Raw genomic sequence first — 21,094 nt, forward strand, 5'->3', positions numbered from 1 at the left:
CCAGGCAAAGCCTGGCGCACCGTCCAGGCCGTGGCTGGGCGAGGGGCCGGTGAGTGCCGGCGGCGCACGAGCGTGCACGACCTGGGGTCGCCGGCAAACTTTGTGCCCTCCCTCCCTGACCCGGGGCCGCATCCGGCGGAGGGGCGGTGAAGGCCGGGGATGCCTTTAGGAGCCGGCGCCAGGCGAGGCGGAGCCGTGCGGGGGGCGGGGGCAGGGCCTGGCCTGCGGGAGCATCGCTGCGGGAGCGGCCGCGCTGAGGTAAGCGACCCCCAGCTGTAGGCGCTGCGCAGGCGGTTGCGGCCCGGGGCGGGGGCGCAAAGTTTGCTCGCGCCCTCTGGCTGCCCCAGGCCCCTGCCCGCAGCCCCAGTCCCTCGCCTGCGGCTCGACTCGTGGTGTGGGCTCGGGGAGCACCCCTCCGCCACCATCGCCCTCGCGGGGAAGGAGAGCCTGAGCCCACCCCCAGCGCGGTCACGGCCGGAGGGGCGGCAGGGTATGGGGGGGCCTCCTGTGAGCCAGGCCCGAGCGTGGATACTCAGGGAAAGCTATATGAAAGGGAAAGGGAAAGTCCAGTTTCCTCTCTCAGGAAAGCAGAGCTGGGAGCCAGGCGAGAAACAGAGGAGCAAGATCTCTCTCACGCAGTGTCTCCTTGGTGCCTGGTGCTCCTTGCCCCCCACCGGGTTAGCCAGATTTTTAAGAAAAGGGGCTCGGCTATAGCCTGGGGAAAGGGGCATCTCTGTTGCTGAGCATGGGAGTCAGGGCCTCTGAATCAGACCATCTCCTAGACCTTACATGCTGGAGGCTGCAAGAGAGAGGAGCAGCGGAAATGAAAAACCTTTTCAGGCCCATTCACTCTCACTTTCAGCATCTGCTCCCTGCCACTGCATGACAGCAGACTGGGCAAGAGGGGCTTATGCTCTGATCCAGTTAGTGGCCGTTCTTATTTTTTCTTCCTGGACCTATTTCATAATTACAACTGCACATGAAAATCGGAGCCTCTGCTGTTATGGCGTAATCATAAAGGAACCCGTTAGCTTTACTGACCACCCTGCTCAGTACAAGCCTGTCAATGTGAGAAGGCAACAGCGAAATGGGTAGAACAGGATCTGTGTTTCTGGTGATTTTTTTGTAGGTATGAAATTAATCTTCTACAAGATCATGAAACCTTGTAGTCTCAGTTGGTATGTCCTACATCACAGTGTCCAGCCTGGGAGGCTTTTCAAGACCCACTTTAGCTGCTTTCAAGAATTCAGTGGGGGTGGGGGGATAATCAGAAAAACTGTTTTCCTTGTCAAAAAGTAAGAAATGGATTATGACCAAATGAGAACATCTTTCACTAGAAAGGGACATAATCCTGGTGTCCCCCACTGGACAGGAGTACTGCACATGCAATTGTTGTAATTAAATCTGCACTTTTCTAAGTAAAGTTTTAACTGAGGGTAGGAGATATGGCCTGGCATCTCAATGGAATGTAAACTAATGTAAAGTCCCCACTAAAATCAACACAGAACTTCTCTCATGTTACAGTGAGTACGGTTTTACTAATCCAGTTGTTCATTTACCGTGAAAACGTAAGCTAGTTGGTCTGAGTGCTAATACAGTATTACAGAAATGAGGGCAAGGAGAACCCTTGCTGGTACTGCTGCTGAACTCTCATTAAAGTTGCCCTTTTTGCTGTTTTGTCCTGCCAGCTGTTTTGTGACCCTGGAGGAATTGTGGTGAAACCTACTTCTGTTTTTAAATGATCACTTCTCATTGACTTTCCTCTTGTTTCTTTGTAAATGTACACTGATGAGCTTTACAGGAAGCAAGCTAGAAGGTTAAAGAATGAATGCTCCCTGATTTACAATACAGACATAAAGGGAAGAGGTTGAGCTTTTTACACATTTTATAGTAAGTACAGGTTTAGTCTCAGATCCTGTAACGTATAAGTAACCTATACCCTGCAAGGGGCACTGCTGAAACCCATGAAGCCTCAAGTGGGTGAATGCATACAATACATCTCAGGATGGGGGCCCTTGTCAAAAACATCAAACAAAATGACCTGAAAACAAAACTGAAGTTCCTGAAGGGGAATTGTTGTGGTTCTGCAGCTATAACTGCTGGACAAGAAGGATTTATTGGCATTCTAGTACTACTAAGGTACTTGCTGCTCATTTTCATTTTTAATGCATTTATCTTCACAATATACATGTGAGGAAAGAACATACTGCTATCGCCATTTTTGCAGAAGAGGAACTGAGGCAGAGAGAAACTTTATGACTTTATAAGAAGCCATATGATAAGTGTGTGACTAAGCAAGGACTTCTAGGCTAGGACTCTAAAGATTGAGTTCTCCTTTAAACTACTTTGCCTTTATTGTCTGCTATATCTCCAGTTTCAGAAAAGAGGACATGGTGGGGTGTAATTTGATTGTGGGGGAAAGCAGTGACATACCCGTTCCCTGCCACTGCCCTTCACTCCCAAGTCACAGCCCCTCCAACCCTGCTGCCCCTTACTCCTGACCCCCAGCCCCCTCCCCCCCAGCTCTGTAATATCTCCTGGCTGCCCTGCCCCTGCCCCTGCAAGCACAGGCACTGGCCCCAGTGCCATTAGCCTGGCCTAGCCATGCAGATCCCTGCTGCCCCCATAGGGCTCCTCTGTCCCCTTCCTCCACTGGAGGGGCAGGTACCTCTCTCACCCTGCAGCAGCCTCAGTGCCCAGACAGTCCCCAAGCCCTGGTCCTCCAACCCCTGCCCTCCAGACAGTTACCTGCATGCAGCTGCTGGAGCTGCTCCCAGCCCCTTTCCTGTATGTATGTATGTATGGTAACTCTCTTATCTGCCAACCTTTTGCCACTATGCATGGAGCTTACGACTTGCCTCCTTGCTGTAGGCTGCCGCTCTCTAGCTCCTAGAGCACCCAAGCAGCCTACACTTACCCTTGTCACTGCTCCCAGTATTCTCTACAGTGAGGATAAATGTAGGCATGGTGGGAGGGCTGTGCAGTGGGGTGTAGCAGAAGGGAGGGGTTGCAGAGGACAGGTGCATACTGCTCAGTCCTCCATGCTCAAAAATCAGAGACAAAAAGACTGAGGACAAAGTATTTAAAAAATAGTTGCTGATCATGGATGTTATAGTTGGGAGCTGTGGGCACTTAGCAACTCTGGAAAGGTTCATCTACACTTGGACCATGTTGTCTAATGGAGACAAAAACAGATCCTACATCTCTCAATAGACACCCACATCCTTGGTTTTTTATATTATGATTTAATAAGGTCATGTCATTAAACAGTTATGCATAAGTGTGGGTTCAGACTGTGAATCCTACCTTGGTAGAAAGTAGTAGCTACCTTAAGGAATAGCATATATAGGAATGGCCACCTAACTCCAAGAGGGGGTGAAATTCCAGACCTACACACCTCTTTCATTCTTCCTATTGAATCGCGTATACAGGGGGAGGTGGGGAGAGGGCATATGTCTTGACTGAAAGGTGCATGAGGGTCTTTTTTCCACCTCTAGGTGCACAATGCTGCTTTGCCTAGGTCACACAGTAGGTAAATGGAGAAACCAAATCTTGAGAGAGTTGTGTTCAAGCCCCTGCATCCAGCCTCAGTTTTTAGGAACAAAAACATTTGTTGCCGAACTGTGAGACATTCTAGGTTTTGGACTTGCTGAACTTGTTTGAGAGCTTTGCAGTTGTCCTTTCCCAGGCATATTTTATAAGGTTGCAGCACCTTTGTAGTGGCTAAAGTGGATTCACAGGTTATTCCTGTCAAGAATATCCTGAAACAGTGGGAAAGTGCATATTATTCCAGATAAGTACAGTGTTTGTTCCCCATTTGATAAAAAAATTCAGCCTTGACACCAATTCCTTGCAATATTCAAAAAATGAAATTGTTTTCTTTTATCTCATTGTGTGCTATGTGGCCTGAGGACCATAACCAAAATTGATCAGGAGAAAATGGCATTAGAACAGTGCAACTTATTATTCTTTAGATGTTGATATGTTGTTTTAAAAAAATCTGCATATTAGCCCTATTTCTGCTCTCACAATACTATCTAATAGAATTCAGAACTGTACTAGACATATCACTGTACCATAAACAGGGATGGTTCCTGCTTTGAAAGAGCTTACAGTCTAAAGAGCTGATCCTGTACATGCTTACTTCTACTGACTGTGAATACTGTCACTGAAGTCAGTGAGTTATGATAATAAAATTAAGCATGCGTGCGAGGCTTTGCAGAGTTACTATTACAGAAATGAAACAGAGTGTGTGTGCATGCAGGGGATTTAAGACAGTCAAGGGAACAGGGGAGACAAGCCAATGTAGTAGCAATATTGTTTAAAAAAAAAAGAATTGGCGAGCATTTTCCAATTTTTAGTGAATATTTTCAACAAAACTTTGCTCAGTTCTGCTTTCAAAGGGTGCCTGCACTGCTTGAGGGAACAGAAGTCTGGTAGATTGTTTTCTTATTTTGTTTTCAATATTAAAATAGATTAATATTACAGGCATATTTTTTTTAAGCATGAGGAAGAGCTGGCTTTAGTGCAAGCAAATCAAACGTAAACCACTTTTCACATAATCTTTGACTTGTACCCTAAGAAAAATCGTCTCCTTCACAAGGAAAGTGTTTTCTGAGCAGGACAATTGCAGGCAGGACAAGATGGCCCTCGGCAGTTGCTTCTTTCCACTGTTTTTTGTCCTGTGTAAGTACTAGCATTTGTATGGCAGTGTTTCTTCGAGTTCCTGGTATAAGGATATTCAGTGGAAGGGCAGGCCCAGACACTAGTGCCTGATTTCTGAAGTGTTTAATACTCTGCTTGAAGTTAATAAAAGTGCTTAGCATCTCAGAAAAATCAGGCCCTAAGAATCTGAGGGCATTTGTAGATGTGCTCAGGCGGCAGTGGGGGGAGCTGTGCCAATTGAAAATTAACTAAAAACGCCTGGAGCGTCATGTATATTAGCATCCCCAAGCTGAAAAATGGTGGCAGGTAACTTTGAAATAAAGCTCGTAGAATGAGTTTAGTTCAAAGTGCCCCACCATCATTTTTCAGCTTGGGGACGCTGATACACATAACGCTGGACACTGCTGGAGCATGGTTCTTTCCATGCTCCAGCAGACTCGATTAATTGAGCCTGCTCTGACGCATTGCAGTTACAGCATATCAGCAGCCTCCTTGCTTGTGCGCAAGTGCCCCGAGAGGTCTCTACTCCACAACTATATGGCACAAGCATATTTAAAAATGCCAGATAGTGCCTCTTATTTGCAGATACTCCCAACAGCAGTGACAATGAGCCACTTAGGGCTTGTTCACACTTAGCTTCTGTAACCAACTAATTTGAATTTTGTGTAAAGTGCTGTACATCCACACCCAGGATTGCGGTGAAGCACCTCTCTTTTTAACATATACCAGGGGTCAGCAGCCCCCTGGCACGCATGCCAAGCATGGCATGCAAGGCCATTTTGCTTGGCGCACAACCACCAGCCCAGGCTCTAAGCAGCTGCTGCCAACCACAGAGCCCAGGCTGCTCCTAGCAGGCAGCTGGGAGTCTGTAAGCCCTGCTTCAGGCAGTCTGGGCTCTGTGGGCCAACTGCAGCTGCGAGGCTGCAAACAGCTGCTCCGGCATGTCAGCACTCCTGCACTTACCAAGATGGATATTGTGGTTTTTCCAGCACTCTGGCCAAAAAATGTTGCCTACCCCTGACATACTGTTACACCCATCTTAGAATCAGGTTTATCTAACCATGGAATGAGTTTACTCACAAGAAAGTAAATTCAGATGCCTGTCCAACCTGAAATAATCATAGGGTATCTACCAGATCCTCCCACTGATCTGCCACCCTTGCTGACTTTGAGTAATCTCTGTATTGTAGTATCCATCCTTCACAGATGTTTAAAAGTTGACATGCAACCAGGTGCTGTCTTGCTGTTCCAGTTTGTAGGATCATTGTTAGAGTCTGGCCTTATATTTCACCATGGCCCCGTGGACTTTGTCTCCCTCTTGGTGGCCAAACTGAACACCACAGTCCCTTGGCATAGATCTACAAACAAGTATCACCGAAACAGCAGCATAGAGGGCACAGACAGGCCACTGTTCAATAGTACAGTAAGGCAAAAACACTTAATCTGGCCTTTAGAAATACTAGCTGCAATAGGAAAACTGCAGCTAGCATAGTGTATGTGGTGAAGCGGGTTTCACTCAGGATAGCTGTCGCTGGCCTCCCACCTGCCTCTGGACATGCCACCTGCCTGTCTCACCCATCACGTCTTGTTGGAAAATTAGTGAGTTGTTAGATAAGGCAGGAGGCTGCCCATTTTTCTTTGCACCCTGATATTGGGGGGGAGGGGTATCTGTGCCTCTGTACCACCCCTATACCACAGCCCAAGCATCCAGATGTTATCAGTCACACCAGCCCCCCCACCACCCAGGCTCCAGACTCCTCCCGACAGGACCCTCCTTTGATCCCTCCACTCAGGCGGCTTACGCTGCCTCCATTCAGGCTGCCAAGCTCCTTGTAGCTGGCTCCCCTCTTGGCTGTTGTCCCCACTTGGGACCTGTGGCCGTACACAGGCCCTGGCCTCATCTCCAAGACCAGGCGGGGTCCCAGGCCCACAACTCTGGGGGCCACTCATGGTGGGCACCTGGCCCTTTTGACCTTCTTGGTCCTAGCCCCAGCATGTACCAGGCGAGGGGGTACTCTACCCCCAGCCTCACTAGCCCCACACTCTCTTTGGGTCCCCCTTCTTGGCTGTGGGGAGATGGAGTGACTCACACGACAACTGGTGCTCCAGGGTCTCACAGGGAGCTCTCACTCCCCCCCAGAGCAGCAGGTCATGGTGCTACTCTGAGATCCTCCTTGGGTGGGCTCAGGTGGCCGTAGCCATGCCTGGCCTCCTCTCTCCAATATCCTAACTCACCCGAAGGTGGGAGCTGGGGTTAAGGTGCCCTGACCCACCTTTCACTGGGGTGGTAACTGATCTGGCATTTCCTGGGGGCTCCTGCGCCACTGAGAGCCCCACCAGGCCACCCATTCCTGGCAGGGTGCAGTTTTAAGTTATGCCCAGGACCAGGAGCCTATGTTGTTGCCTGGCCTTTCAGCAGCAAAATGCCCTGTTTATATGGGCAGCCCTGGATCCAAAATGGCTGCCCTCATCAGGCACCTGATGGCTACTAGCTTCAGGCCCTTAAGGTGGCAGGCACCCACAGTGCCCTGCCACAGTACTAATGAAGAGCTGAAATTTGCTTGAGATACCACCACTCACCAACTGCATGCTGTGGACTCCCTGACTAATCATCAAGGCCAGTCTGTCCTTAACCTGGTGAACTTCCAAAGCTTACATAATCACAGAGAACCAAGACCACTCTGAACCACAGCCAGACAATTTGCCTGAACTACAGCTGAAGAACCAAAGTTGTAGAGGAAACCAAGTCCAGTAAGTACAGAATGATACATTACAGTGCAACTTTCTCAGAGGTGTTTGTGTACTGTAGAAACACAGCCATATTGATCCACCTACTCTCAGCCTCCACCTATAACAACCTCCCTGCTCAAAACAGCAGCTATATTATGGAGACTTTATAAACTTTCTGTGCTTTGCTTCTACAACTATGCAAGGACGCAAACTGTGAACAGGCTCATGGTGTGCCACCCCATCTACCATAATGCTTATAGGTCTCTCTTACCTGCAGAGTGACTTCCTTGTCTTGCCCTCAACGCGATAAAAGGTGGCAGCACCTACGTTAAACAAGATCTTTGAAGGAAAAACATTTCTTTTAGTACGTATAGAAAAAGAAAAGACAGAAAGTCAAGTTTCCAGATCCTTCAGATGATGTGAACAGCCTGCAGTTGTACATAAATTGTTACTAGCTTGCTTCTGCTTTACTGTCTAGCTAGCCACCAGGCCTTAGAACTTCCCTCTCTAGCCATTCCCTCACTTCACAGGCCCAAACATAAGGAACATGGCTGAGTCACAAGGATAGACGGATGTTTATGCAACTCCTGGGAAAATGCCCTGGGTATGGAAATTCAAAATCGGGGGGAGAAGGAGGAAGTAATATTTAATCACTGTTGCATGGAGACTACAACTTTATCAGTAACATCTTTTTATTTTCTTTATAGCACCTGCATGAAGAAGAGAGTGAAAGGAAGATGGCTAGAACATCACTGATGTAGCTGCTGAAGATGGTAGAGAGGCCTTCATTAAGTACATGGCCCCAGAAGTCTACTGTCAGTAAAAATTATGATTAAATGCTTACAGTTTCCAGCATGGTATATTCATAGGTATTGTTTTGAAAAATACTAATTATGTCTTAACATTTGTGATTTTATGTCTCAGCATCACACTTACGAAATTCACATGACAGTTGCATGAAAACAAATACTTTGTTACAGAGAACACAAAAATAAGAGCAGGAACCAAATCTGATATCAGCTATGACTAAATCTTTCCATCAGTAGACATACGCAAAACAATGCATACTGCAATCTTGATAAACGCCTTATGCAGAAACATATGCATAGTCCCCAAGTTGTCCTTAAACTAAGTATGAGAAGAATGCATTGCTCACACTGTGCATATGAGTAGGTATGTTATTATTAAAGGACAAGAATCATCTCCAAAAGTGCCCACTTCCCTGCAGAAAGCTCTTTCCTCAGAAAGGTTGTGCAAAACATAGTAAGATGATGCCATAGCAAGAGATGGCTCTCAGCCCTCAGCTTCAACATTAGGATTGTTCAGTCTTAAACCAGTCTTAGAAATACCATTGGGAAGGAACACTACAATGCACACGGTTTGCTCTGCATATTAACAGAGCAAGCACCAGGGGATGTCTGACTAGTCCAAACATCGTTGTGTTGTGCAGCTGGCTAACAATGTTGTACACAATCCTGGCCTTTGCAATACTTTTTGTGGATCACTTACCATTGACACACAAAACCTGCAAATTTCAAGTGGAGGTGTAAGCTTAAACTGAACTGTCACTGGAATAATTAGCATCTACAAATTGCCATTAGCTGTAGAGTTCAAATTCCTTTGAAATGAATGGGCATATTATTTCTTAGCTTTTCTTTAGCTATTGGAGAAGCTAAGACAATATTGCATTGATTCACATTCGGGGTATGTCTATTCCCAGAATTGCAATTGCAGCACATGTAGGCAAATGTGATCTGTCTAGCTCAGGTGCCAACTGCCGCAAAGCTTCAGTGGTATGAGCTGTGCAAGCCTGCCAGAAATTTTGGGTGATACTTGGGCACCAAACCTGCACTAGAGCCCTTACCATGGCTATGCTACTAGTGTGCAAGCTTGCTAGATGTGCCTGTAGCAATCACACCTCTAGATTGTGGTGCAGGTATAGTCTGAGAAGCGTATTCAAAACCGGAAGGCATATAAAATTGGGGTTTTCTCTGAACATGACTTTCAAAGGCTTTTTCAAGCTAGAGGGTATGACCCTTCTTTACATCATACGTAAAGCCTGAAATGTTTTTTTCATTGTATGCTTTTCTTTATATCAGAATTGCAAATCTTGTCTAATAATAGGCATCTGTATGTCTCATGAAACAATAGTTTTGTGCCAAGTGAAGCATCAGCTCGCTAAGCATCTGCAAGCATGGCTGCAGAGCCTGATTTTTAAATGACAATCCTTTTCATACTTGTGAAGTTTATATCTAACAGTTCTGAATGTAGTTCAGGGTTGTTCCCAAGGTTTCGTCTTCTCTGTGTGTTCTCTGTTCTCTTCTTTCATCAAAAACCTTCATTCCATGCTTAATAGACTGTCTTCAGGCACACTGATCCCCTTCAGTCTTTTCCCAGTCACTTGGCTCAATGTTCATTGCCTTCATGAATCTTTTGCAAACATCTTTGAAACAGAGATAAGGACTCCTACATGGTATTATTTTTGTAAATAGTCATCCATGCATATGATCCTTGGGTATATGGCATTGTCCATTCTCCACATATGATCATCCATTGAAGTTGACATTGAGTGAGAAGAGAATGGATGCTTGGAATGGTGGCGGTCTGGTGCAGTGCCTGAAGAAGGCCAATGTGTGGTGCCTATCTTCAAGAAAGGGAGGAAAGTGGATCTGGCTAACTATAGGCCCATCAGCCTGACTTCTACTCTGGGAAAGTTCTTAGAAAAGTTTATTAAAGAGGCCATCCTTAATGTACTGGCCGACGCCAACATCCTAAGGGATAGCCAGCATGGGTTTGTTGTGGGTAGGTCTTGCTTGACCAACCTCATTTCCTTCTACAACCAGGCGACCTATCACCTGGACAAGGTAGAAGAGATTGATGTCATATATCTTGATTTCAGAAAAGCCTTCTATCTGGTATCCCATGATCACCTCTTGGCGAAACTGGCCAATTGTGGCCTTGGGTCCACCACAATCTGCTGGCTGGGAAATTGGCTCCGTGGTTGGACCCAGAGGGTTGTAATCAATGGAAGTCAGTCATCATGGTGCCCTGTGACCAGTGGTATCCCCAAGGCTCTGTCCCTGGACCCATATTGTTCAACATCTTCATTAATGATGTGGACATTGGAGTCAGGAGTGGACTGGCCAAGTTCGCCGATGACACCAAACTTTGGAGCAAACCATCCACACCAGAAGACAGGTGGGTGATCTAGGCTGACCTCAACAGGCTCAGCAAATGGGCAGACGAGAAACTCATGGTGTTTAACACTGAAAAATGCAAGGTTCTCCACCTTGGGAAGAAAAACTGCCAGCATCCTTATAGGCTTGGCAGTGGTATGCTAGCTAGCACTACGGAAGACAGAGACTTGGGGATCATCATTGACCACAAGATGAACGTGAGCCTGCAATGCGATGCTGTGGCTACTAAAGCCGCCAAAATGCTGGCTTGCATCCATAGATGCTTCTCAAGCAAATCCCTGGACGACATTCTCCCCTTGTACTTGGCCTTGGTGAGGTCGCAGCTGGAGTACTGCGTCCAATTTTGGGCTCCACAATTCAAAAAAGATGCGGAGAAGCTTGAGAGTCCAGAGAAGAGCCACGCGCATGATCAGAGGTCAGGAAAGCAGACCTTACGATGACAGGCTGAGAGCCATGGAGCTCTTTAGCCTGGAATCATGTAGGCTCAGGGGTGATCTGATGGCCACCTATAAGTTTATCAGGGGTGACCACCCGTTTCTGGGGGAACGTTTGTTCACCAGAGTGCCCCAAGGGATGACGAGGTTGAACAGTCATAAACTACTGCGAGACCGTTTCAGACTGGACATAAGGAAGAATTTCTTTACTGTCTAAGCCCCCAAGGTCTGGAATAGCCTGCCAACGGAGGTGGTTCAGGCACCTACATTGAACGCCTTCAAGAGCAAATTGGATGCTTATCTTGTTGGGATCCTATGACCCCAGCTGACTTCCTGCCCTTTGGGTGGGGGGCTAGACTAGATGATCTTCCGAGGTCCCTTCCAGCCTTAATGTCTATGAAATCTAGCCTGAGTAACTTTGTCCTGCCAAGAAATTCCTAGCATGTGGTGATGGCAGCCTAAGTGGAAGCTGTTGAGGTGCATTTCTTGAGTGGAGTTGTAGTCTAGGATGCACTGCTGTACAAAAGGATGTTGATGATGCAAGCATGTTATACTTTGACTTTTGTTGTAATAGTTTGTTGTTGTTCCACACTTGCTTGCTCAGCATGCTTATGGGGTGCAGACAGAAGTGCGGCTCCCAGCTGTAACTCAGAAGGATATTTGCAAAGCATTTTGAGTTACAGTTGCACCAGACTAAATAAAAGTTCACTGTTGGTTCCAGGGGGAAGTCTGCAGCTAGGTTCCCATACCAATAGCCAGGGCTCTCTGCACTGTTTTCAGAATAGAAAGAGCGGAGGGAGCTTGTTCTTGGGGCTCCCCACATAGTGCTGGAGCATGGGGTGGGTGAATTGGAGGCCCCTTCCCCACCTGGGAGGGCTCAGATACAACTGACACACCTTTGGGGGGGGAGGGTTGAAAAATCCCCAGACTGAACTCTCTCTCCTCCCCTTCCCTCATCCCATTCTAAAAACAACAACAGTCTGGTAGCTCTGCAGATACAAGTTACAGAAGATGCGACATTTTGAAATGTCTTTAGCTACTACCTCATGCAATGAGGGGTCAAATTTTCACCCAACTGGGCATTTTTTAAGCTGTTTGCAGCTAGGCACTTATGTTTGGTCACAGCTATAAACTGCGTTCTGTGGCCAGATAGGGTGAAAATTGTCACTTCCGTCTATATGTGCGATGCCTGATGCTTTGCTAATATGGGTATTCACTTCAGCCTCAAGTGACGTGGAGCCAAGGTAGATAAATTTACTTACAATATCCAATACATTTTCACCTGCTACTGTCTACTCTGTACTTATTGGAAGTCTCCCTGTATAGCTTGAAAACTGGTAGGATTGTTTTCAGAGGGACCCTGTAAAAGAAACTTGATTAACTGGTTTATTCAGAGCTCTCTAAATGTTGGGTCTGGTAATACTAACTTTTGAAAAAGCCTGGAGGAAACGACAGACCACTGGTTAGGGGCAAAACTTTGAAGCTGGGAACCCAGGTTTAGTTACTTGCTGACAGAGACTTATTACGTAAACTTGGGCAGCAGTGCAGGACTTGGCTATGCTAATAGATTTTTCTACTTTAACCATACCAATAAGCCTCTCATCAGTGCAAATGCAATTATTCCTATTCTAAAACACTTGTACTTTAGTAGCCAAGCCTTTTCTGGTATAGGAAACAAAATAAGCTAAAGCAGTGCAAGGCACCCTTATCCTGGTGTAACTGCATTTATTCTCTAGAGCTTATAACAGTATTGATAAAAGATCAGATTCCCCAAGAAAAAAAAGTTACACCAGTATAACTTTTCTAAAGGAGACTAGGCTTTTGTTTTCCTGTGCCCTGGTTCCTTATCTGGAAAATGGAAACAGCAACCACTTAGGTGCTCTACTGAGGTGTAGTGAAGTGGTCAGATGCTATTGTAATTGTTGCCCATAGAAGTACCTATGATATTTAGGCAGTTACATTTGTGAAAAAATGTAATAGAAGATATTCTGGTTTTCTGCTACTCTGTCCTCTGTTGATACAAAACCCAGTGCCTTTATGTCCTCTGTTTCTCTCTTCAAGATAAAAATTGTAATATAAAAGCCTAAGTCTGTCTGTCTGTAATGCTTTATTTGCACTCTGGCTGATGGAAAGAGCCAATCAGAGTGCTCCAAGCATGGGGGAGCACCACCGTGATTGCAAAGCCATGCTGAGGACTGGACAGTGTGGGGGAGCCGAGGCCAGCAGTGCCAGTCCCTGCAAGAGGCAGAACAGTGGCAGCACGGGGCATTAGGTGGCGGCACTCCATTCCTTCCCCTTCCCGCCCCCCTATCATTCTTGAGGGGCAGTTGGCTAGTAGAGGACATAAAGGCGTTGGGTTTCATATCAGTAGAGGACAGAAGACAACCGGACTGTTCTCTCTGGTGGCCACCCTAATTATAATACAAGCCAGGAGGCCTATTCTTAATTTCTAGTTCCAGTTACCTTGCTATTGAGCTTGTATCACATCCCCATCATTTCCTGGACAGAGCAAGAGAGTATGACTTTTCCTTACACGCCTTTGTTATGACTCTGACTGAGTAAGCTATGATAGCACTGCTGATCTTATTGTAATATGACTTTCAGATTTTGTTTTTTCCATGCTAAACCAGTCTTACCTGTAGGTTGTAGGTTGCTTTGTAGGGTTGGATACAGGCTCAGCACTTCCCACAGTCATTTTCACCTTTGTGCTGCTCTTATTTAACACTATTTTACACTGGGTGAAAGACTGCAGGACATTTGAAGACCACTGAGAATCAGGCCCTGAAATTTTCAAACAGCCAAATATTTCTCTTCAAATCAGTAGAGCCTGTCTCAAACAGTTGTTTACTGTGTAAGTGGGTGTTGCTACGTACAACATTTATTCCTCTTAAAATGGAGTCTGTTTAATATTTAAGAATTTTAAATCTATTTTATTAAAATGCCATTCAAAGCAACTCCATTCAGGATTATACAGGTTTACAAGGACTTGTTACTGCCTTTTACAATTTCATATTATAGAGAAAATAGCAAACCCCAGGAGGGGATTCTTATGTCCTCTCTGTAACATTAAGTGATCTTTAGACTTATGAATACTCGTTTGTTCTCCATACTTCTAGATCTCTGATCAATCTTAGATTATCAAGTAAATTAGGAAATTAAAATATGAAGTTGTCAATGTTTGACATAGCAACATAAAGTTTTTAAATAGTGCTGTAGGTGCTGGTGGGAAAGAAGCTCATACAGAAGAGTTTAAAGCTGCTGAGTAAGTCAGTTAGAATTCAGAAGTGTCTGGTTCCCAGTCCTAGGCTTAATATGCAAGATTATGTTGTCTGCTGAATTGAGAGAAGAGTGGGTGTCATGCAGGTGATCATTGAAGAGAAGCAACATGTTAACACTAGCAGTACAAGAGCTGTGGCTGAGTACAGTTATACTATATAACACAGGGCCAGATTATATCCTCAGGCTATTTAGTCATTTGAAAAAATACCTTCTTTAAAAAACACTAAGATGAGCATTAGGTGTCCTGCAGTAAAACCTCTTGGGGGTCAAGGTTTTCTTACTGGGCATGTCTACATGAGACCCAGTACACCATTCTACTGTGTGTTACGGCAAAAACCATGCTAATGCAAGGTAGAATTACTGTGCATTAGGATCACTAAAACTCCATGCACTGCACATTGAGTTTAGTACCTGTTATTATGGGTACTAAACTTAATGCTTAGTAACTACAGTGCATTAGTACATGTGTAAACATGCCCACTGGTAGGTAAACTAGACATGGTTAGCTGTCAATAGAGTAAAAGTGTGACTTACCAAACTACCTCATGGTTCAGTGTTTTGTCTGTGGGAGGATTTTACAGCAGCATAGCTATCTTGTTAACAATACCTAGTTCTTATATAGTGCTTTCTGAAGGATCTAAGTAGCTTTATCTTTGTAGAATCATAGAAATTAAGGGCTGGAAAGGACCTCAAAAGATCCACTGAGTCCAACCCCCCCTGCTTTGGGCAGTAATACTGCTGAGATCAAATGATCCCAGCATGGTGTTTGTGCAGTGTCCTCTTGGAAGACTTCCAAGGTTGGGGACTGTACCACTTCCTTGGGAAGTCTATTCCAAATTCTGGCCACCCTTACTGTAAAGAAGTTATTCCTTGCAACCAACCTGAAGCCATTCTCTAGCAGTTTATGGCTGTTGCTCTTTGTCCTCCCCCGGAAGTACCCAAGTGAACAGTTCTTCTCTTAGCTCCCAATATTCACCCTTTGCATGCTTATAGATGGCCACCAACTCACCGCTCTTGAAGTTTTCTCTTTACCAAGCTGAATAGTCCCAGATCCCTTAGTTTGTCCTCATAAGGTTTGTCCTCCAGGCCCTTAATCATTCTTGTTGTCCTTCTCTGGACCTTTCAGGATTCTCCACATCTTTTTTGAAAGATGGACACAGTACTCTGGCTGGAGTCTCACCAGCACTGAGTAGAGTGGAAATATTGCTTCCTTATCCATCGGCTAATGCATCCTAGTATGCTTTTAGCTCTTGACTACAGTGTTGCACTGGTGGCTCATATTCATCCTGTGATCAACCATAACCCTGAGGTCCCTTTCAACCATTGTGCTGGCCAGGACATCTCCTCCTAACCTACATGCACGTGGCTGGTTACTTCTCCCCAAATGAAGCACTCTACATTTATACGTATTGAACTGTATCCAGTTCTGCTCTGCCCACCTTTCCAGCTTGTCCAGGTCTGCTTGGATCCACATCCTATCCCCTGGCATAACCTCTTTCCCCCATAACTTAGTATCATCCACAGACTTGGCTAATATGCTTTCCACATTTTCATCTGAATTGTTGATAAAGATGTTGAACAGCACGGGGCTAAGAACCAAACCCTGTGGGACATCACTGGTCACCTCCTGCCAAGACAATACAGACCCATCCACTAACACTCTCTGGGTTTAACCTCTTAGTCAGTTCCCCACCTACCTGACCATGGACTCTGCCAGCCCTCAATCCCCCAATTTTTTTTTAGAGCATCATGGGAGACCATATCAAAGACCTTTTTAAAATCCAAGTATATAACATCAACTGCATCTCCCACACCTAAGTGGTTCGATACTTGATCAGGTTAATGATTTCATTTTACAGATGACAAATCAAGGTGTAAGGAGGTCAAGTAACTTGCCCAAAGTCACTGAGCAGCAGAGCCAGAAATAAAGGCCAAGTCCAGAATACTAGTTCAGTGCTGTATCCATTTGGTCACACTACATCCTCGAAGACGCATCTCTTTTACACTGAGGAGAACGTGGCCTCACTGGTGCAGTTAATCCTGTTATTTATTGACTTCATTGGAGTTATTCCAGATGTATCACTGTGTAACTGAGAAGAGAATCTGTCCCACGGGACATTCCTTCTGTTGGCCAACCTAACCTAGATCGTTAGATTCTTTTCTTTTTACATACAATTATTAGAAGAAATTTAGAAAATTAGTGTAAACCACTGTCTGAGTTAGATTCCAACTCTTTCATACTTATTTAAAAGTAACTTGCAAAAGGGCAGAGGAAGTACTTCTTGCATTGTTTGTCTTTATTAATGTACAAACAAGGCCTGAAAGGTAGCTTTCAAAGTCACTAGTTTTTATGTTATGTTTTCAAGTCCACTGTAGGCTGCAACACTTCTGTCTTGTGGTATATTTTCACACATGAGATTCAAATAGAACTATTTCAAAAGAGGGATTTTAAGTAAAATTCCTTAAAAACTTTGGTAATGTTAAAGTTATTATGTAGCCATGATGGTCCAGGAAATATGTAAGAAGCAAGGATTTTTGTGGGTGATACCTTTTATTGGGCCAACTGTGTGGTTGGGATAGACCTGAGGACTGTTACCCAGCAGCTTGTCTAGATGTACCCAATACATGCAGTTTGCCTAATAAAAGATACCACCTCCCAAAATTCTTTCCTGATTTTTCTAAATTTAAAACTGAGCAGCTTTGTTTTAATGGAAAAGCAAAAGTCCTTTGTCCCCTTTTAAAAAGGGGAATAAAGCTACCAGGGAAGGTAGCTTACCTACATGGTTCTTCTCTTTTTGCTAGACAAGGTTAACGACTCTTGGTTAAATACACTAGTTATTCTCATGCTGGCCTTAGGTTATTTTGTGTGTTAATCCTCAGGACTTGACTTTTTAAAATTATATTTTTTTTGTCTTATAACTTTTCCTAAGAGCTGCTACAACAACAGTTCAACACTCCACTTTCCTAGTAGAGAATAAGCTGTGGCATAACAGGAATGCATTTACTGTAATGTAAAATTGTTTGATATATGTGCTTTTAGCAAAGAATGATTGTATATTTTAACTACTATGGACAGAGTAAGCAAGAGAGCATTCTTAAGATTTGAGACACAGCTGATATGGGGCATATATGCCTATGTAATGTGTATGTTGAATATTAATTTTGTGAATGCAGTATGATATGAAAGACCTTGCTCTGCTTTATGAGAGTATTATAGAAGCAAAGCATATTTTGATTATATTTCAGAAAAATATTCCTGTCAGAACAGGAGGATGGTGGAACAAGCTTCTAGGGAATCTCCTTCACTGGAAATTCTTAAGAAGAGTCTGGATAGGTATTTGCTGAGAAGACTGTAAGAATAGTGCATCCTGTGGGACTTGATGGCCCTAAGTTTCCCTTTTAGTCTTATGCATCTATGATTCAAAAGTCATATTTTGTCTTTGAAAAAACTTATGAACATTTCTTTCCCTTTGCTGCTCTTCCCATTTAAAAACATGCCCATCGGCTGTATTTTATATTTGCATGAAATAAACTGTGCTGCCCACAAATTTTGAAGTTCCCATAATTTTTAAATTTAAAGTTTAAGCAAATATCAGAAAACCATCATTACACTGAGAGGTGGAGAGCATATCAAAGTTACTCTTTTAGCTCTATGCAAAAATCATATATTGCAACAACAGCTCAGTGACATAGATCTGTCAAATTCTGCTGGTGGGAAATGACTCGCTGACTGACGCAAAGGTACAGCAGCAGTCATATCCTGTGTAACTCGTGCTGAAGATGGTTGCATGCTGGGTACAGAAGCTACAGAGATAGGTTAATTGCTGAATTACTTGCTATATATACAGTATGTACACTTTAAGGAAAGATGCGTGTATTCATTTCTGAACATTAAGGCAATTATTTTTTTGGAAATGCTGCTTAGGTATCTCAGAGATGGTTAAAAGAGCTGTGCCATTTCCTAAGATGTGTAAAACTCTAAATATTTCAGCTCAGATTCTCAGACGTCTTTATCTGCCACTTAATGTAGAATCGTAGAAAAGCAAAGCTGGAAGCGACCTCGGGGGTCTGTCTTGACCAGCCCTCTGCTTAAGGCAGGATCATCCCTGTCTAAACTATTCTAGTCAAGTGTGACCTCCTCTTAGTAATTTCCCAGAATGAAGACTCACAGGGTGGGGTCTTTAGAGGCAGATGCGATGTCTTTAGGGCCCTGTAACCATGCCAGCTTCACTCTGCGGGCACCTTCTAGTCTTGTCTTCCACATCTTGTTCAATAATTGGTGTCTTAATTAGGCAGGAGGCTGCCCATTTCCTGCCCCAATGCCAGAGGGCTTTATCTGTGGCTCCGAAACCTTCCCTAAACCACAGCCCATGCCTTGCAGATAGCATCCACATGATGATCATAACCCACACCACAACTGGTGCTCCAGGGTCTCACAGGGATTCTAACTCCCTCCCTGGAGCAGCAAGTCATTGTGCTCCCTTGCTGTAATTTTTGACTCACATTCAGCCTTCTTGCGGTGGAGGACTTACCAGGGTCAGGACTCACCCCTAACTTCCTGACTGAGCCCTACTATGTGGCCTCAGGCTCAACTACAGCCTCAGGCATCCGAAAACATACCTTGGCTTACTCCGCACACATGGGGTTCCTACTGTGCCCACTCTAGAGCTTTTACACCATGGCCCACCTTGGGGTCTTCTCATCATCCTCATACTCAACTACTCACAGGGCTGGCCCTTGTGCTGCCCTTTAGGCTTACTTCCACTTTGGCCTTCCTCAGCCCCTCTCATGCACAGCCCTTCAGGCCTACTCCTTTTCAACCGTACTCTTTGTGGGGCTTCCTGCATCTCTGCCCTCTCAGGGCCTTCACAACTATCTCCAGCCATGGGCATTCAGGGTCTTACTCCCCTGAAGACTCAGGTGACCACAGCCATGCCTGGCCTCACTCTTCTACTGGAGTCTTAAACCCCCTAGGGCTCAGGTGGCCATAGCCATGCCTGGCCCTCATACCCACTGAGTTGTGAGGGCTAGGCATTAGTAAAGCACCCCAGCCCACCTTTCTCACTGGGGTGGTAACTGGCCTAGCATTTCCTGGGGTCTCCTGTGCCACCAGGAGCCCCACCAGGCCACCCATCCCCAGCACAGTGTAGTTTTAGGTCATGCCCAGGACCAAGAGCCTCCTAGCCATCCCCATAAGCTCTTGCCCTTAACTCTATGTCAGGAGTGGACAATTTTTTCAGCCAGAGGGCCACTTACCCAGTTTTGGCAGGCTTTCGAGGGCTGCCTGGGTAGCCCCACCCCTTAACAAGTACCCTGCTCCTTGACAGGCACCCTGCCCCGTGGTCACCATCTTGGCACCAGTATCCCAATGTCTTTGGACTAATGTCCCAGGGCCAGCACTGACAGGGCTTAAAGTGGGGCACAGGCTGGCAGGGGTCTGTGGAGCTGGGCTGGGCTGCACCAGCAGGGAGAGGGGGGAGCTGGCTTGGCTCCATAGAGACCCTGCCAGCTGGGACCCCGTGCTCCTGCCACCCTGCTCTAGGTCCCACCAGCACTGGCCCCGGGTCACTGGTGCAGGCCCAGTGTTCCCGCCGGCTCCCGCACCTGCTCACTCCAAGTGCCCCCCAGCCCCTTAGTACAGGCGTGAGGCAACGCGCAGCCCTGAACCCCTTCTCGACGGCTGGGAAGAAGCTAGTGCTGAGCATGGGGAAAAGTGGCCCTTGCCTGCCCCATGGCTGGCACTCCCTGCTGCAGGTGCTCGCAGCCCACGTGGGGCTGTCTGGAGCAGGCACAGGCAGCCCCATGCAGGCTGCAAACAGCTACAGCGCAGAGCGCTGGCCATGGGGCAAGTGAGGGGTCACTTTGCCCCATGCTCAGCACCAGCTTGTAACCCGACCCTGCTGCCAGCCTGGGATCCAAGCTGGCTCTGGGCTAGCCCATCGGCAGCAGCAGCTAGGGCCCCCCTCCACCCCTAGCTTGCTGCACTGGCCAGCATTGGCTGCTGCTGGTCGTATGGAGCTTGTGCACTGGGCAGCTCAGAGGCAGTGGTGGCAAACACTGCCTGGTGCAGCAAGCAGGGGGTCCACAGCTGCTGTTGCCACACGCAGCCCCGAGAGGTGAGCCTGGAGCCAGTGCGGGGCCTGGGTTGGCAGTGGGGCCAGCTTACAAGGTGGTGCTGAGCGCAGGGGTGGGGAGAGCGGCCCCTCTCCAGCCCCATGGCCGGCACCCCACGCTGCAGCCACTCACAGCCCACGTGGGGCTGTCTGGAGCAGGCACAGGCAGCCCACGTGGGCTGTGAGTGCCTGCAGTGCGGGGTGCCGGCCACGGGGTGGGGGAGGAGCTGCTTTCCCCCCACACCCCATGGTCAGCTTTTCCCCGGGCCACTTTTCCCAGGGGTCCTCCCTGCCCTTCCCCCCATTCCCCCTTACCTGAGGTTCTGGCCAGGGCAGCTGTGTGGTCCCAGGCCACAAGCCCCTGCAGGGGCTGGGTGGGCCCTGCTGTTGTGGGAGCCTGCCGGGCTTCCCCTGGGTCCTACAGGCTGTATTTTGTCTACCCCTGCAATACGTGCTCCTGGGATATAGGAAACTGTCTAATGACCTTTGAGGATCTGGGTCATCATCCAGTTACATAGATTTCATTGACATTAGGGCTGGAAGGGACCTCGGAAGATCATCGTATCCAGCCCCCCACCTGAAGGGCAGGAAGTCGGCTGGGGTCATAGGATCCCAGCAAGATAAGCATCCAATTTACTCTTGAAGGTGTTCAATGTAAGTGCTTGAACCACTTCCG

General features: G+C 46.5%; 1 protein-coding gene across 3 annotated transcripts in view; it reads left to right on the forward strand.

The window, feature by feature from the left end:
* The first annotated feature begins 232 nt into the window (after positions 1–232).
* Positions 233–21,094, forward strand: part of ATP10D (ATPase phospholipid transporting 10D (putative)) — an 84,195-nt gene continuing 63,333 nt past the window's right edge. The window contains exons 1-2 of one of the 3 annotated variants that reach the window (XM_019553164.1): positions 472–490; positions 8,103–8,210. The gene's annotated coding sequence lies outside the window, so the exon portion shown is untranslated. Of the gene's footprint in view, positions 259–471; positions 491–7,752; positions 8,211–21,094 lie in introns of those variants that run through there. The other 2 variants (XM_019553165.1, XM_019553163.1) reach the window with 2 other exon arrangements.

The sequence above is a fragment of the Crocodylus porosus genome, unplaced genomic scaffold (genome assembly GCF_001723895.1).
Source record: "Crocodylus porosus isolate Cpor-Errol unplaced genomic scaffold, CroPor_comp1, whole genome shotgun sequence".
Lineage (NCBI taxonomy): Eukaryota > Metazoa > Chordata > Crocodylia > Crocodylidae > Crocodylus > Crocodylus porosus.